Source organism: Castor canadensis, chromosome 10, assembly GCF_047511655.1.
Source record: "Castor canadensis chromosome 10, mCasCan1.hap1v2, whole genome shotgun sequence".
NCBI classification, from domain to species: Eukaryota; Metazoa; Chordata; class Mammalia; order Rodentia; family Castoridae; genus Castor; species Castor canadensis.
This window is the reverse complement of record NC_133395.1, coordinates 85989333-86005847: the sequence shown is the minus strand read 5'-3', so window position 1 is coordinate 86005847 and position 16515 is coordinate 85989333. Positions and strand designations below refer to the sequence as shown.

The 16515-nt window shown below is 67.7% G+C and overlaps 7 non-coding genes across 7 annotated transcripts; all 7 read left to right on the top strand.

Moving 5' to 3' along the window:
- The first annotated feature begins 1639 nt into the window (after positions 1 to 1639).
- On the top strand, positions 1640 to 1758 carry LOC141411732 (5S ribosomal RNA). The gene has a single exon (XR_012436571.1). It is a non-coding gene; the product is annotated as a 5S ribosomal RNA (ribosomal RNA).
- A 2145-nt stretch (positions 1759 to 3903) lies between these two features.
- On the top strand, positions 3904 to 4022 carry LOC141411721 (5S ribosomal RNA). Its single transcript, XR_012436560.1, has one exon. It is a non-coding gene; the product is annotated as a 5S ribosomal RNA (ribosomal RNA).
- A 2145-nt stretch (positions 4023 to 6167) lies between these two features.
- LOC141411710 (5S ribosomal RNA) lies at positions 6168 to 6286 on the top strand. The gene has a single exon (XR_012436549.1). It is a non-coding gene; the product is annotated as a 5S ribosomal RNA (ribosomal RNA).
- Positions 6287 to 8432: 2146 nt separating this feature from the next.
- Positions 8433 to 8551, top strand: LOC141411699 (5S ribosomal RNA). The gene has a single exon (XR_012436538.1). It is a non-coding gene; the product is annotated as a 5S ribosomal RNA (ribosomal RNA).
- Positions 8552 to 10720: 2169 nt separating this feature from the next.
- Positions 10721 to 10839, top strand: LOC141411688 (5S ribosomal RNA). The gene has a single exon (XR_012436527.1). It is a non-coding gene; the product is annotated as a 5S ribosomal RNA (ribosomal RNA).
- A 2157-nt stretch (positions 10840 to 12996) lies between these two features.
- On the top strand, positions 12997 to 13115 carry LOC141411676 (5S ribosomal RNA). The gene has a single exon (XR_012436516.1). It is a non-coding gene; the product is annotated as a 5S ribosomal RNA (ribosomal RNA).
- A 2141-nt stretch (positions 13116 to 15256) lies between these two features.
- On the top strand, positions 15257 to 15375 carry LOC141412546 (5S ribosomal RNA). The gene has a single exon (XR_012437388.1). It is a non-coding gene; the product is annotated as a 5S ribosomal RNA (ribosomal RNA).
- The last annotated feature ends 1140 nt before the right edge of the window (positions 15376 to 16515 follow it).

Sequence of the window (16515 nt, the reverse complement as noted above, 5' to 3'; positions counted from 1 at the left end):
CGACCTCTACGTGGGATCCCGCCTCCCACGGCAGAGCCTGCGGTCACAGGGACAGAGGGCGCAGGCCGCCAGAGCTCCGGATGCCAGCGGCAGCTCCCCGTCCCGCTCAAAGGGAGGGAGGGCCGCCGCTGGCGCCCAGTCGCCTGTGCCACCCTCCGGGTCTCAAAGCACTCCTCAGTCAGCTCAAGGACCGGGGCCACCTGGCCTTCGGGGTCACATGGGCTTGGGCACGACGGAAGGGACCGCTTGCCCCCGTGGAACAGACATTCTCCCCGTGGACAACCTCAGGTGCCGGGACCCTCTGCTCCGCCTTGGAAAACCCACCTTCTGCAATGTATGCCCAACGCAATCAGGCCGAGCAGATTGACCCCCTCGGCCCGGCTCCAGTGTGTGATGGGGCTCTGTGCGTGAGGGCTTGCTCTTCCCCACCTACACCAGGCACGGCATCTAACACACACACACACACACACACACACCACGCAGAGACACCCAGACCACGCACGCACGCACGGGGACGCACCCTCCTCTCCCCCACCCCACACACGAGCAGCCGAAGGACAAGAGGGTATGGCTGGGGCCTGAGCGGGAACAAGCGAAGCCTTGGTTTGCGGCCCCTCGGCCAACTGCATCAGGATTTTTGTCTGGGCTCGGAGGCCAGAGGATCTCTGCCATTTGCTAGCAGGGCCAGGGATGGCAGGAGGGTGGGTACGGGGCTCAGCCAGGGCCAGTTCTGCTGGCACGATCCTGTAGCACGTGGCCGCGTAGCACGGGGCCGGGTCTGAAGGAGGCCAAGCAGGGGCACAAGACCCAGCAGCGGCACAGGGAAGAGGCCCAGGGCACCCAGGAGCAGACGAGACCCGGGAGTCGTGCGTGCTTGGCGTGGCCGCGGGCCCCGTGACGCCCGAGGACTCGAGTGCTCAGCCCCGTGTAGTGGCCGCGAAGGCCTGCCTGGGAGAAACGCCCCGGGAGGCCGGCAGGAACCCGGGATCGGAAGGGATGTGGAGGGGCCCCGGGTCGGAGGAGATGGCTTTGGCTGTGTTTGGTTTTGTTTCTTCTTCCCAAGATCCCGGGTGTGAAAGGGGCCAGAGGTGAAGTCCTGGGCTGGAAAGCCTCACGATTCAGCCCCGCAGCCCCAGGCCCTGAGTGTGGAGGAGGGCGGAGCGGGTCGGCGAAGGGCGCGGCTGCCGTTTTCCTGATGGGCTGGAGGGGCAGTGGCGCTTTCCGGACGAAGAGGACCGGAAGGGTCCCCGAGACCTCCGCTGGGAGCCACGCACCCACCCAAGGATACGGCTCCAGGAGGCGACGGAGGAGGGCGGCTGCTTGCCCTGGCCCGAGCTGTGCGTCCCCCGCCTTGGCCACAGCAGTGGACATTCCCAGAAGAACAAGCGCCCGAGAGCACTGAGAAATTTTCCCCCGAGAAAACTTGACCCTCGTCCTGGCAGCAGGACACCTCGGGAAGAAAGCCACCCAGCGGCCACCTGGGCGAGACCGGCTGCCCGAGCAGGCGTGCGGGGCCTCTGGCCGCTGGCCCCGGGCTGCCAGCCCCCACCCGGACTCCCAGCCGTGCCAGGAGAGCAGCGTGGAGACGCACGCCGGGGCCCTCGGCAGGCTCTTGGGGCTCCCGGAGGCGGCGGCTAGCGTCTACGGCCATACCACCCTGAACGCGCCCGATCTCGTCTGATCTCGGAAGCTAAGCAGGGTCGGGCCTGGTTAGTACTTGGATGGGAGACCGCCTGGGAATACCGGGTGCTGTAGGCTTTTGCTCCTCCCTCCCTCGCTGCTCCTTTTGTCTTCGGGGACTTCGCCACCACCCCCCCCACCACCACCACCACCCCCAGCACCACCACCACCACCACCACCACAACGACCCACCGTGACCACGACCCCGACCCCGTCCGGGCCACCCGCCAGACCCACGCACACCGAATCCTCACAGCTACGTCCCCGAATCCTCTCCCCTCCCCACACTCTCCTGGGGCGCGCGCCCGCGACACGGGTCACCAGCGAGGTTGGTCCCAGGCCACGTTGGGGACCGCTCCCCAACTGCCCTCCAGGCGGGCGGGGAGGGACGTGCGGAAGCCATGAGAAAGTGGGTCCTGCACCCCAGCGGGCCCCACAGCGGGACGCGCCACACCTGGGCTCGCCACAAGGTGGTGCACTGGGTCCAGGGCAAGACGCCAGGGGACAGAGAAGCAGGGAGCCTCAGTCGGGTGCTGCTCCACGTCGCGCTCCGTCGCTCAACCCAAGACAGGGCAGCCAGCGCGCGACCTCTACGTGGGATCCCGCCTCCCACGGCAGAGCCTGCGGTCACAGGGACAGAGGGCGCAGGCCGCCAGAGCTCCGGATGCCAGCGGCAGCTCCCCGTCCCGCTCAAAGGGAGGGAGGGCCGCCGCTGGCGCCCAGTCGCCTGTGCCACCCTCCGGGTCTCAAAGCACTCCTCAGTCAGCTCAAGGACCGGGGCCACCTGGCCTTCGGGGTCACATGGGCTTGGGCACGACGGAAGGGACCGCTTGCCCCCGTGGAACAGACATTCTCCCCGTGGACAACCTCAGGTGCCGGGACCCTCTGCTCCGCCTTGGAAAACCCACCTTCTGCAATGTATGCCCAACGCAATCAGGCCGAGCAGATTGACCCCCTCGGCCCGGCCCCAGTGTGTGATGGGGCTCTGTGCGTGAGGGCTTGCTCTTCCCCACCTACACCAGGCACGGCATCTAACACACACACACACACACACACACACCACGCAGAGACACCCAGACCACGCACGCACGCACGGGGACGCACCCTCCTCTCCCCCACCCCACACACGAGCAGCCGAAGGACAAGAGGGTATGGCTGGGGCCTGAGCGGGAACAAGCGAAGCCTTGGTTTGCGGCCCCTCGGCCAACTGCATCAGGATTTTTGTCTGGGCTCGGAGGCCAGAGGATCTCTGCCATTTGCTAGCAGGGCCAGGGATGGCAGGAGGGTGGGTACGGGGCTCAGCCAGGGCCAGTTCTGCTGGCACGATCCTGTAGCACGTGGCCGCGTAGCACGGGGCCGGGTCTGAAGGAGGCCAAGCAGGGGCACAAGACCCAGCAGCGGCACAGGGAAGAGGCCCAGGGCACCCAGGAGCAGACGAGACCCGGGAGTCGTGCGTGCTTGGCGTGGCCGCGGGCCCCGTGACGCCCGAGGACTCGAGTGCTCAGCCCCGTGTAGTGGCCGCGAAGGCCTGCCTGGGAGAAACGCCCCGGGAGGCCGGCAGGAACCCGGGATCGGAAGGGATGTGGAGGGGCCCCGGGTCGGAGGAGATGGCTTTGGCTGTGTTTGGTTTTGTTTCTTCTTCCCAAGATCCCGGGTGTGAAAGGGGCCAGAGGTGAAGTCCTGGGCTGGAAAGCCTCACGATTCAGCCCCGCAGCCCCAGGCCCTGAGTGTGGAGGAGGGCGGAGCGGGTCGGCGAAGGGCGCGGCTGCCGTTTTCCTGATGGGCTGGAGGGGCAGTGGCGCTTTCCGGACGAAGAGGACCGGAAGGGTCCCCGAGACCTCCGCTGGGAGCCACGCACCCACCCAAGGATACGGCTCCAGGAGGCGACGGAGGAGGGCGGCTGCTTGCCCTGGCCCGAGCTGTGCGTCCCCCGCCTTGGCCACAGCAGTGGACATTCCCAGAAGAACAAGCGCCCGAGAGCACTGAGAAATTTTCCCCCGAGAAAACTTGACCCTCGTCCTGGCAGCAGGACACCTCGGGAAGAAAGCCACCCAGCGGCCACCTGGGCGAGACCGGCTGCCCGAGCAGGCGCGCGGGGCCTCTGGCCGCTGGCCCCGGGCTGCCAGCCCCCACCCGGACTCCCAGCCGTGCCAGGAGAGCAGCGTGGAGACGCACGCCGGGGCCCTCGGCAGGCTCTTGGGGCTCCCGGAGGCGGCGGCTAGCGTCTACGGCCATACCACCCTGAACGCGCCCGATCTCGTCTGATCTCGGAAGCTAAGCAGGGTCGGGCCTGGTTAGTACTTGGATGGGAGACCGCCTGGGAATACCGGGTGCTGTAGGCTTTTGCTCCTCCCTCCCTCGCTGCTCCTTTTGTCTTCGGGGACTTCGCCACCACCCCCCCCACCACCACCACCACCCCCAGCACCACCACCACCACCACCACCACAACGACCCACCGTGACCACGACCCCGACCCCGTCCGGGCCACCCGCCAGACCCACGCACACCGAATCCTCACAGCTACGTCCCCGAATCCTCTCCCCTCCCCACACTCTCCTGGGGCACGCGCCCGCGACACGGGTCACCAGCGAGGTTGGTCCCAGGCCACGTTGGGGACCGCTCCCCAACTGCCCTCCAGGCGGGCGGGGAGGGACGTGCGGAAGCCATGAGAAAGTGGGTCCTGCACCCCAGCGGGCCCCACAGCGGGACGCGCCACACCTGGGCTCGCCACAAGGTGGTGCACTGGGTCCAGGGCAAGACGCCAGGGGACAGAGAAGCAGGGAGCCTCAGTCGGGTGCTGCTCCACGTCGCGCTCCGTCGCTCAACCCAAGACAGGGCAGCCAGCGCGCGACCTCTACGTGGGATCCCGCCTCCCACGGCAGAGCCTGCGGTCACAGGGACAGAGGGCGCAGGCCGCCAGAGCTCCGGATGCCAGCGGCAGCTCCCCGTCCCGCTCAAAGGGAGGGAGGGCCGCCGCTGGCGCCCAGTCGCCTGTGCCACCCTCCGGGTCTCAAAGCACTCCTCAGTCAGCTCAAGGACCGGGGCCACCTGGCCTTCGGGGTCACATGGGCTTGGGCACGACGGAAGGGACCGCTTGCCCCCGTGGAACAGACATTCTCCCCGTGGACAACCTCAGGTGCCGGGACCCTCTGCTCCGCCTTGGAAAACCCACCTTCTGCAATGTATGCCCAACGCAATCAGGCCGAGCAGATTGACCCCCTCGGCCCGGCCCCAGTGTGTGATGGGGCTCTGTGCGTGAGGGCTTGCTCTTCCCCACCTACACCAGGCACGGCATCTAACACACACACACACACACACACACACCACGCAGAGACACCCAGACCACGCACGCACGCACGGGGACGCACCCTCCTCTCCCCCACCCCACACACGAGCAGCCGAAGGACAAGAGGGTATGGCTGGGGCCTGAGCGGGAACAAGCGAAGCCTTGGTTTGCGGCCCCTCGGCCAACTGCATCAGGATTTTTGTCTGGGCTCGGAGGCCAGAGGATCTCTGCCATTTGCTAGCAGGGCCAGGGATGGCAGGAGGGTGGGTACGGGGCTCAGCCAGGGCCAGTTCTGCTGGCACGATCCTGTAGCACGTGGCCGCGTAGCACGGGGCCGGGTCTGAAGGAGGCCAAGCAGGGGCACAAGACCCAGCAGCGGCACAGGGAAGAGGCCCAGGGCACCCAGGAGCAGACGAGACCCGGGAGTCGTGCGTGCTTGGCGTGGCCGCGGGCCCCGTGACGCCCGAGGACTCGAGTGCTCAGCCCCGTGTAGTGGCCGCGAAGGCCTGCCTGGGAGAAACGCCCCGGGAGGCCGGCAGGAACCCGGGATCGGAAGGGATGTGGAGGGGCCCCGGGTCGGAGGAGATGGCTTTGGCTGTGTTTGGTTTTGTTTCTTCTTCCCAAGATCCCGGGTGTGAAAGGGGCCAGAGGTGAAGTCCTGGGCTGGAAAGCCTCACGATTCAGCCCCGCAGCCCCAGGCCCTGAGTGTGGAGGAGGGCGGAGCGGGTCGGCGAAGGGCGCGGCTGCCGTTTTCCTGATGGGCTGGAGGGGCAGTGTCGCTTTCCGGACGAAGAGGACCGGAAGGGTCCCCGAGACCTCCGCTGGGAGCCACGCACCCACCCAAGGATACGGCTCCAGGAGGCGACGGAGGAGGGCGGCTGCTTGCCCTGGCCCGAGCTGTGCGTCCCCCGCCTTGGCCACAGCAGTGGACATTCCCAGAAGAACAAGCGCCCGAGAGCACTGAGAAATTTTCCCCCGAGAAAACTTGACCCTCGTCCTGGCAGCAGGACACCTCGGGAAGAAAGCCACCCAGCGGCCACCTGGGCGAGACCGGCTGCCCGAGCAGGCGCGCGGGGCCTCTGGCCGCTGGCCCCGGGCTGCCAGCCCCCACCCGGACTCCCAGCCGTGCCAGGAGAGCAGCGTGGAGACGCACGCCGGGGCCCTCGGCAGGCTCTTGGGGCTCCCGGAGGCGGCGGCTAGCGTCTACGGCCATACCACCCTGAACGCGCCCGATCTCGTCTGATCTCGGAAGCTAAGCAGGGTCGGGCCTGGTTAGTACTTGGATGGGAGACCGCCTGGGAATACCGGGTGCTGTAGGCTTTTGCTCCTCCCTCCCTCGCTGCTCCTTTTGTCTTCGGGGACTTCGCCACCACCCCCCCCACCACCACCACCACCCCCAGCACCACCACCACCACCACCACCACAACGACCCACCGTGACCACGACCCCGACCCCGTCCGGGCCACCCGCCAGACCCACGCACACCGAATCCTCACAGCTACGTCCCCGAATCCTCTCCCCTCCCCACACTCTCCTGGGGCGCGCGCCCGCGACACGGGTCACCAGCGAGGTTGGTCCCAGGCCACGTTGGGGACCGCTCCCCAACTGCCCTCCAGGCGGGCGGGGAGGGACGTGCGGAAGCCATGAGAAAGTGGGTCCTGCACCCCAGCGGGCCCCACAGCGGGACGCGCCACACCTGGGCTCGCCACAAGGTGGTGCACTGGGTCCAGGGCAAGACGCCAGGGGACAGAGAAGCAGGGAGCCTCAGTCGGGTGCTGCTCCACGTCGCGCTCCGTCGCTCAACCCAAGACAGGGCAGCCAGCGCGCGACCTCTACGTGGGATCCCGCCTCCCACGGCAGAGCCTGCGGTCACAGGGACAGAGGGCGCAGGCCGCCAGAGCTCCGGATGCCAGCGGCAGCTCCCCGTCCCGCTCAAAGGGAGGGAGGGCCGCCGCTGGCGCCCAGTCGCCTGTGCCACCCTCCGGGTCTCAAAGCACTCCTCAGTCAGCTCAAGGACCGGGGCCACCTGGCCTTCGGGGTCACATGGGCTTGGGCACGACGGAAGGGACCGCTTGCCCCCGTGGAACAGACATTCTCCCCGTGGACAACCTCAGGTGCCGGGACCCTCTGCTCCGCCTTGGAAAACCCACCTTCTGCAATGTATGCCCAACGCAATCAGGCCGAGCAGATTGACCCCCTCGGCCCGGCCCCAGTGTGTGATGGGGCTCTGTGCGTGAGGGCTTGCTCTTCCCCACCTACACCAGGCACGGCATCTAACACACACACACACACACACACACACACACGCAGAGACACCCAGACCACGCACGCACGCACGGGGACGCACCCTCCTCTCCCCCACCCCACACACGAGCAGCCGAAGGACAAGAGGGTATGGCTGGGGCCTGAGCGGGAACAAGCGAAGCCTTGGTTTGCGGCCCCTCGGCCAACTGCATCAGGATTTTTGTCTGGGCTCGGAGGCCAGAGGATCTCTGCCATTTGCTAGCAGGGCCAGGGATGGCAGGAGGGTGGGTACGGGGCTCAGCCAGGGCCAGTTCTGCTGGCACGATCCTGTAGCACGTGGCCGCGTAGCACGGGGCCGGGTCTGAAGGAGGCCAAGCAGGGGCACAAGACCCAGCAGCGGCACAGGGAAGAGGCCCAGGGCACCCAGGAGCAGACGAGACCCGGGAGTCGTGCGTGCTTGGCGTGGCCGCGGGCCCCGTGACGCCCGAGGACTCGAGTGCTCAGCCCCGTGTAGTGGCCGCGAAGGCCTGCCTGGGAGAAACGCCCCGGGAGGCCGGCAGGAACCCGGGATCGGAAGGGATGTGGAGGGGCCCCGGGTCGGAGGAGATGGCTTTGGCTGTGTTTGGTTTTGTTTCTTCTTCCCAAGATCCCGGGTGTGAAAGGGTCCAGAGGTGAAGTCCTGGGCTGGAAAGCCTCACGATTCAGCCCCGCAGCCCCAGGCCCTGAGTGTGGAGGAGGGCGGAGCGGGTCGGCGAAGGGCGCGGCTGCCGTTTTCCTGATGGGCTGGAGGGGCAGTGGCGCTTTCCGGACGAAGAGGACCGGAAGGGTCCCCGAGACCTCCGCTGGGAGCCACGCACCCACCCAAGGATACGGCTCCAGGAGGCGACGGAGGAGGGCGGCTGCTTGCCCTGGCCCGAGCTGTGCGTCCCCCGCCTTGGCCACAGCAGTGGACATTCCCAGAAGAACAAGCGCCCGAGAGCACTGAGAAATTTTCCCCCGAGAAAACTTGACCCTCGTCCTGGCAGCAGGACACCTCGGGAAGAAAGCCACCCAGCGGCCACCTGGGCGAGACCGGCTGCCCGAGCAGGCGCGCGGGGCCTCTGGCCGCTGGCCCCGGGCTGCCAGCCCCCACCCGGACTCCCAGCCGTGCCAGGAGAGCAGCGTGGAGACGCACGCCGGGGCCCTCGGCAGGCTCTTGGGGCTCCCGGAGGCGGCGGCTAGCGTCTACGGCCATACCACCCTGAACGCGCCCGATCTCGTCTGATCTCGGAAGCTAAGCAGGGTCGGGCCTGGTTAGTACTTGGATGGGAGACCGCCTGGGAATACCGGGTGCTGTAGGCTTTTGCTCCTCCCTCCCTCGCTGCTCCTTTTGTCTTCGGGGACTTCGCCACCACCCCCCCCACCACCACCACCACCCCCAGCACCACCACCACCACCACCACCACAACGACCCACCGTGACCACGACCCCGACCCCGTCCGGGCCACCCGCCAGACCCACGCACACCGAATCCTCACAGCTACGTCCCCGAATCCTCTCCCCTCCCCACACTCTCCTGGGGCGCGCGCCCGCGACACGGGTCACCAGCGAGGTTGGTCCCAGGCCACGTTGGGGACCGCTCCCCAACTGCCCTCCAGGCGGGCGGGGAGGGACGTGCGGAAGCCATGAGAAAGTGGGTCCTGCACCCCAGCGGGCCCCACAGCGGGACGCGCCACACCTGGGCTCGCCACAAGGTGGTGCACTGGGTCCAGGGCAAGACGCCAGGGGACAGAGAAGCAGGGAGCCTCAGTCGGGTGCTGCTCCACGTCGCGCTCCGTCGCTCAACCCAAGACAGGGCAGCCAGCGCGCGACCTCTACGTGGGATCCCGCCTCCCACGGCAGAGCCTGCGGTCACAGGGACAGAGGGCGCAGGCCGCCAGAGCTCCGGATGCCAGCGGCAGCTCCCCGTCCCGCTCAAAGGGAGGGAGGGCCGCCGCTGGCGCCCAGTCGCCTGTGCCACCCTCCGGGTCTCAAAGCACTCCTCAGTCAGCTCAAGGACCGGGGCCACCTGGCCTTCGGGGTCACATGGGCTTGGGCACGACGGAAGGGACCGCTTGCCCCCGTGGAACAGACATTCTCCCCGTGGACAACCTCAGGTGCCGGGACCCTCTGCTCCGCCTTGGAAAACCCACCTTCTGCAATGTATGCCCAACGCAATCAGGCCGAGCAGATTGACCCCCTCGGCCCGGCCCCAGTGATGGGGCTCTGTGCGTGAGGGCTTGCTCTTCCCCACCTACACCAGGCACGGCATCTAACACACACACACACACACACACACACACACACACACACACACACACACACACACCACGCAGAGACACCCAGACCACGCACGCACGCACGGGGACGCACCCTCCTCTCCCCCACCCCACACACGAGCAGCCGAAGGACAAGAGGGTATGGCTGGGGCCTGAGCGGGAACAAGCGAAGCCTTGGTTTGCGGCCCCTCGGCCAACTGCATCAGGATTTTTGTCTGGGCTCGGAGGCCAGAGGATCTCTGCCATTTGCTAGCAGGGCCAGGGATGGCAGGAGGGTGGGTACGGGGCTCAGCCAGGGCCAGTTCTGCTGGCACGATCCTGTAGCACGTGGCCGCGTAGCACGGGGCCGGGTCTGAAGGAGGCCAAGCAGGGGCACAAGACCCAGCAGCGGCACAGGGAAGAGGCCCAGGGCACCCAGGAGCAGACGAGACCCGGGAGTCGTGCGTGCTTGGCGTGGCCGCGGGCCCCGTGACGCCCGAGGACTCGAGTGCTCAGCCCCGTGTAGTGGCCGCGAAGGCCTGCCTGGGAGAAACGCCCCGGGAGGCCGGCAGGAACCCGGGATCGGAAGGGATGTGGAGGGGCCCCGGGTCGGAGGAGATGGCTTTGGCTGTGTTTGGTTTTGTTTCTTCTTCCCAAGATCCCGGGTGTGAAAGGGGCCAGAGGTGAAGTCCTGGGCTGGAAAGCCTCACGATTCAGCCCCGCAGCCCCAGGCCCTGAGTGTGGAGGAGGGCGGAGCGGGTCGGCGAAGGGCGCGGCTGCCGTTTTCCTGATGGGCTGGAGGGGCAGTGGCGCTTTCCGGACGAAGAGGACCGGAAGGGTCCCCGAGACCTCCGCTGGGAGCCACGCACCCACCCAAGGATACGGCTCCAGGAGGCGACGGAGGAGGGCGGCTGCTTGCCCTGGCCCGAGCTGTGCGTCCCCCGCCTTGGCCACAGCAGTGGACATTCCCAGAAGAACAAGCGCCCGAGAGCACTGAGAAATTTTCCCCCGAGAAAACTTGACCCTCGTCCTGGCAGCAGGACACCTCGGGAAGAAAGCCACCCAGCGGCCACCTGGGCGAGACCGGCTGCCCGAGCAGGCGCGCGGGGCCTCTGGCCGCTGGCCCCGGGCTGCCAGCCCCCACCCGGACTCCCAGCCGTGCCAGGAGAGCAGCGTGGAGACGCACGCCGGGGCCCTCGGCAGGCTCTTGGGGCTCCCGGAGGCGGCGGCTAGCGTCTACGGCCATACCACCCTGAACGCGCCCGATCTCGTCTGATCTCGGAAGCTAAGCAGGGTCGGGCCTGGTTAGTACTTGGATGGGAGACCGCCTGGGAATACCGGGTGCTGTAGGCTTTTGCTCCTCCCTCCCTCGCTGCTCCTTTTGTCTTCGGGGACTTCGCCACCACCCCCCCACCACCACCACCACCCCCAGCACCACCACCACCACCACCACAACGACCCACCGTGACCACGACCCCGACCCCGTCCGGGCCACCCGCCAGACCCACGCACACCGAATCCTCACAGCTACGTCCCCGAATCCTCTCCCCTCCCCACACTCTCCTGGGGCGCGCGCCCGCGACACGGGTCACCAGCGAGGTTGGTCCCAGGCCACGTTGGGGACCGCTCCCCAACTGCCCTCCAGGCGGGCGGGGAGGGACTTGCGGAAGCCATGAGAAAGTGGGTCCTGCACCCCAGCGGGCCCCACAGCGGGACGCGCCACACCTGGGCTCGCCACAAGGTGGTGCACTGGGTCCAGGGCAAGACGCCAGGGGACAGAGAAGCAGGGAGCCTCAGTCGGGTGCTGCTCCACGTCGCGCTCCGTCGCTCAACCCAAGACAGAGCAGCCAGCGCGCGACCTCTACGTGGGATCCCGCCTCCCACGGCAGAGCCTGCGGTCACAGGGACAGAGGGCGCAGGCCGCCAGAGCTCCGGATGCCAGCGGCAGCTCCCCGTCCCGCTCAAAGGGAGGGAGGGCCGCCGCTGGCGCCCAGTCGCCTGTGCCACCCTCCGGGTCTCAAAGCACTCCTCAGTCAGCTCAAGGACCGGGGCCACCTGGCCTTCGGGGTCACATGGGCTTGGGCACGACGGAAGGGACCGCTTGCCCCCGTGGAACAGACATTCTCCCCGTGGACAACCTCAGGTGCCGGGACCCTCTGCTCCGCCTTGGAAAACCCACCTTCTGCAATGTATGCCCAACGCAATCAGGCCGAGCAGATTGACCCCCTCGGCCCGGCCCCAGTGTGTGATGGGGCTCTGTGCGTGAGGGCTTGCTCTTCCCCACCTACACCAGGCACGGCATCTAACACACACACACACACACACACACACACACACACACACACACCACGCAGAGACACCCAGACCACGCACGCACGCACGGGGACGCACCCTCCTCTCCCCCACCCCACACACGAGCAGCCGAAGGACAAGAGGGTATGGCTGGGGCCTGAGCGGGAACAAGCGAAGCCTTGGTTTGCGGCCCCTCGGCCAACTGCATCAGGATTTTTGTCTGGGCTCGGAGGCCAGAGGATCTCTGCCATTTGCTAGCAGGGCCAGGGATGGCAGGAGGGTGGGTACGGGGCTCAGCCAGGGCCAGTTCTGCTGGCACGATCCTGTAGCACGTGGCCGCGTAGCACGGGGCCGGGTCTGAAGGAGGCCAAGCAGGGGCACAAGACCCAGCAGCGGCACAGGGAAGAGGCCCAGGGCACCCAGGAGCAGACGAGACCCGGGAGTCGTGCGTGCTTGGCGTGGCCGCGGGCCCCGTGACGCCCGAGGACTCGAGTGCTCAGCCCCGTGTAGTGGCCGCGAAGGCCTGCCTGGGAGAAACGCCCCGGGAGGCCGGCAGGAACCCGGGATCGGAAGGGATGTGGAGGGGCCCCGGGTCGGAGGAGATGGCTTTGGCTGTGTTTGGTTTTGTTTCTTCTTCCCAAGATCCCGGGTGTGAAAGGGGCCAGAGGTGAAGTCCTGGGCTGGAAAGCCTCACGATTCAGCCCCGCAGCCCCAGGCCCTGAGTGTGGAGGAGGGCGGAGCGGGTCGGCGAAGGGCGCGGCTGCCGTTTTCCTGATGGGCTGGAGGGGCAGTGGCGCTTTCCGGACGAAGAGGACCGGAAGGGTCCCCGAGACCTCCGCTGGGAGCCACGCACCCACCCAAGGATACGGCTCCAGGAGGCGACGGAGGAGGGCGGCTGCTTGCCCTGGCCCGAGCTGTGCGTCCCCCGCCTTGGCCACAGCAGTGGACATTCCCAGAAGAACAAGCGCCCGAGAGCACTGAGAAATTTTCCCCCGAGAAAACTTGACCCTCGTCCTGGCAGCAGGACACCTCGGGAAGAAAGCCACCCAGCGGCCACCTGGGCGAGACCGGCTGCCCGAGCAGGCGCGCGGGGCCTCTGGCCGCTGGCCCCGGGCTGCCAGCCCCCACCCGGACTCCCAGCCGTGCCAGGAGAGCAGCGTGGAGACGCACGCCGGGGCCCTCGGCAGGCTCTTGGGGCTCCCGGAGGCGGCGGCTAGCGTCTACGGCCATACCACCCTGAACGCGCCCGATCTCGTCTGATCTCGGAAGCTAAGCAGGGTCGGGCCTGGTTAGTACTTGGATGGGAGACCGCCTGGGAATACCGGGTGCTGTAGGCTTTTGCTCCTCCCTCCCTCGCTGCTCCTTTTGTCTTCGGGGACTTCGCCACCACCCCCCCACCACCACCACCACCCCCAGCACCACCACCACCACCACCACAACGACCCACCGTGACCACGACCCCGACCCCGTCCGGGCCACCCGCCAGACCCACGCACACCGAATCCTCACAGCTACGTCCCCGAATCCTCTCCCCTCCCCACACTCTCCTGGGGCGCGCGCCCGCGACACGGGTCACCAGCGAGGTTGGTCCCAGGCCACGTTGGGGACCGCTCCCCAACTGCCCTCCAGGCGGGCGGGGAGGGACGTGCGGAAGCCATGAGAAAGTGGGTCCTGCACCCCAGCGGGCCCCACAGCGGGACGCGCCACACCTGGGCTCGCCACAAGGTGGTGCACTGGGTCCAGGGCAAGACGCCAGGGGACAGAGAAGCAGGGAGCCTCAGTCGGGTGCTGCTCCACGTCGCGCTCCGTCGCTCAACCCAAGACAGGGCAGCCAGCGCGCGACCTCTACGTGGGATCCCGCCTCCCACGGCAGAGCCTGCGGTCACAGGGACAGAGGGCGCAGGCCGCCAGAGCTCCGGATGCCAGCGGCAGCTCCCCGTCCCGCTCAAAGGGAGGGAGGGCCGCCGCTGGCGCCCAGTCGCCTGTGCCACCCTCCGGGTCTCAAAGCACTCCTCAGTCAGCTCAAGGACCGGGGCCACCTGGCCTTCGGGGTCACATGGGCTTGGGCACGACGGAAGGGACCGCTTGCCCCCGTGGAACAGACATTCTCCCCGTGGACAACCTCAGGTGCCGGGACCCTCTGCTCCGCCTTGGAAAACCCACCTTCTGCAATGTATGCCCAACGCAATCAGGCCGAGCAGATTGACCCCCTCGGCCCGGCCCCAGTGTGTGATGGGGCTCTGTGCGTGAGGGCTTGCTCTTCCCCACCTACACCAGGCACGGCATCTAACACACACACACACACACACACACACCACGCAGAGACACCCAGACCACGCACGCACGCACGGGGACGCACCCTCCTCTCCCCCACCCCACACACGAGCAGCCGAAGGACAAGAGGGTATGGCTGGGGCCTGAGCGGGAACAAGCGAAGCCTTGGTTTGCGGCCCCTCGGCCAACTGCATCAGGATTTTTGTCTGGGCTCGGAGGCCAGAGGATCTCTGCCATTTGCTAGCAGGGCCAGGGATGGCAGGAGGGTGGGTACGGGGCTCAGCCAGGGCCAGTTCTGCTGGCACGATCCTGTAGCACGTGGCCGCGTAGCACGGGGCCGGGTCTGAAGGAGGCCAAGCAGGGGCACAAGACCCAGCAGCGGCACAGGGAAGAGGCCCAGGGCACCCAGGAGCAGACGAGACCCGGGAGTCGTGCGTGCTTGGCGTGGCCGCGGGCCCCGTGAAGCCCGAGGACTCGAGTGCTCAGCCCCGTGTAGTGGCCGCGAAGGCCTGCCTGGGAGAAACGCCCCGGGAGGCCGGCAGGAACCCGGGATCGGAAGGGATGTGGAGGGGCCCCGGGTCGGAGGAGATGGCTTTGGCTGTGTTTGGTTTTGTTTCTTCTTCCCAAGATCCCGGGTGTGAAAGGGGCCAGAGGTGAAGTCCTGGGCTGGAAAGCCTCACGATTCAGCCCCGCAGCCCCAGGCCCTGAGTGTGGAGGAGGGCGGAGCGGGTCGGCGAAGGGCGCGGCTGCCGTTTTCCTGATGGGCTGGAGGGGCAGTGGCGCTTTCCGGACGAAGAGGACCGGAAGGGTCCCCGAGACCTCCGCTGGGAGCCACGCACCCACCCAAGGATACGGCTCCAGGAGGCGACGGAGGAGGGCGGCTGCTTGCCCTGGCCCGAGCTGTGCGTCCCCCGCCTTGGCCACAGCAGTGGACATTCCCAGAAGAACAAGCGCCCGAGAGCACTGAGAAATTTTCCCCCGAGAAAACTTGACCCTCGTCCTGGCAGCAGGACACCTCGGGAAGAAAGCCACCCAGCGGCCACCTGGGCGAGACCGGCTGCCCGAGCAGGCGCGCGGGGCCTCTGGCCGCTGGCCCCGGGCTGCCAGCCCCCACCCGGACTCCCAGCCGTGCCAGGAGAGCAGCGTGGAGACGCACGCCGGGGCCCTCGGCAGGCTCTTGGGGCTCCCGGAGGCGGCGGCTAGCGTCTACGGCCATACCACCCTGAACGCGCCCGATCTCGTCTGATCTCGGAAGCTAAGCAGGGTCGGGCTTGGTTAGTACTTGGATGGGAGACCGCCTGGGAATACCGGGTGCTGTAGGCTTTTGCTCCTCCCTCCCTCGCTGCTCCTTTTGTCTTCGGGGACTTCGCCACCACCCCCCCCCCACCACCACCACCCCCAGCACCACCACCACCACCACCACAACGACCCACCGTGACCACGACCCCGACCCCGTCCGGGCCACCCGCCAGACCCACGCACACCGAATCCTCACAGCTACGTCCCCGAATCCTCTCCCCTCCCCACACTCTCCTGGGGCGCGCGCCCGCGACACGGGTCACCAGCGAGGTTGGTCCCAGGCCACGTTGGGGACCGCTCCCCAACTGCCCTCCAGGCGGGCGGGGAGGGACGTGCGGAAGCCATGAGAAAGTGGGTCCTGCACCCCAGCGGGCCCCACAGCGGGACGCGCCACACCTGGGCTCGCCACAAGGTGGTGCACTGGGTCCAGGGCAAGACGCCAGGGGACAGAGAAGCAGGGAGCCTCAGTCGGGTGCTGCTCCACGTCGCGCTCCGTCGCTCAACCCAAGACAGGGCAGCCAGCGCGCGACCTCTACGTGGGATCCCGCCTCCCACGGCAGAGCCTGCGGTCACAGGGACAGAGGGCGCAGGCCGCCAGAGCTCCGGATGCCAGCGGCAGCTCCCCGTCCCGCTCAAAGGGAGGGAGGGCCGCCGCTGGCGCCCAGTCGCCTGTGCCACCCTCCGGGTCTCAAAGCACTCCTCAGTCAGCTCAAGGACCGGGGCCACCTGGCCTTCGGGGTCACATGGGCTTGGGCACGACGGAAGGGACCGCTTGCCCCCGTGGAACAGACATTCTCCCCGTGGACAACCTCAGGTGCCGGGACCCTCTGCTCCGCCTTGGAAAACCCACCTTCTGCAATGTATGCCCAACGCAATCAGGCCGAGCAGATTGACCCCCTCGGCCCGGCCCCAGTGTGTGATGGGGCTCTGTGCGTGAGGGCTTGCTCTTCCCCACCTACACCAGGCACGGCATCTAACACACACACACACACACACACACACACACACACACACACACACCACGCAGAGACACCCAGACCACGCACGCACGCACGGGGACGCACCCTCCTCTCCCCCACCCCACACACGAGCAGCCGAAGGACAAGAGGGTATGGCTGGGGCCTGAGCGGGAACAAGCGAAGCCTTGGTTTGCGGCCCCTCGGC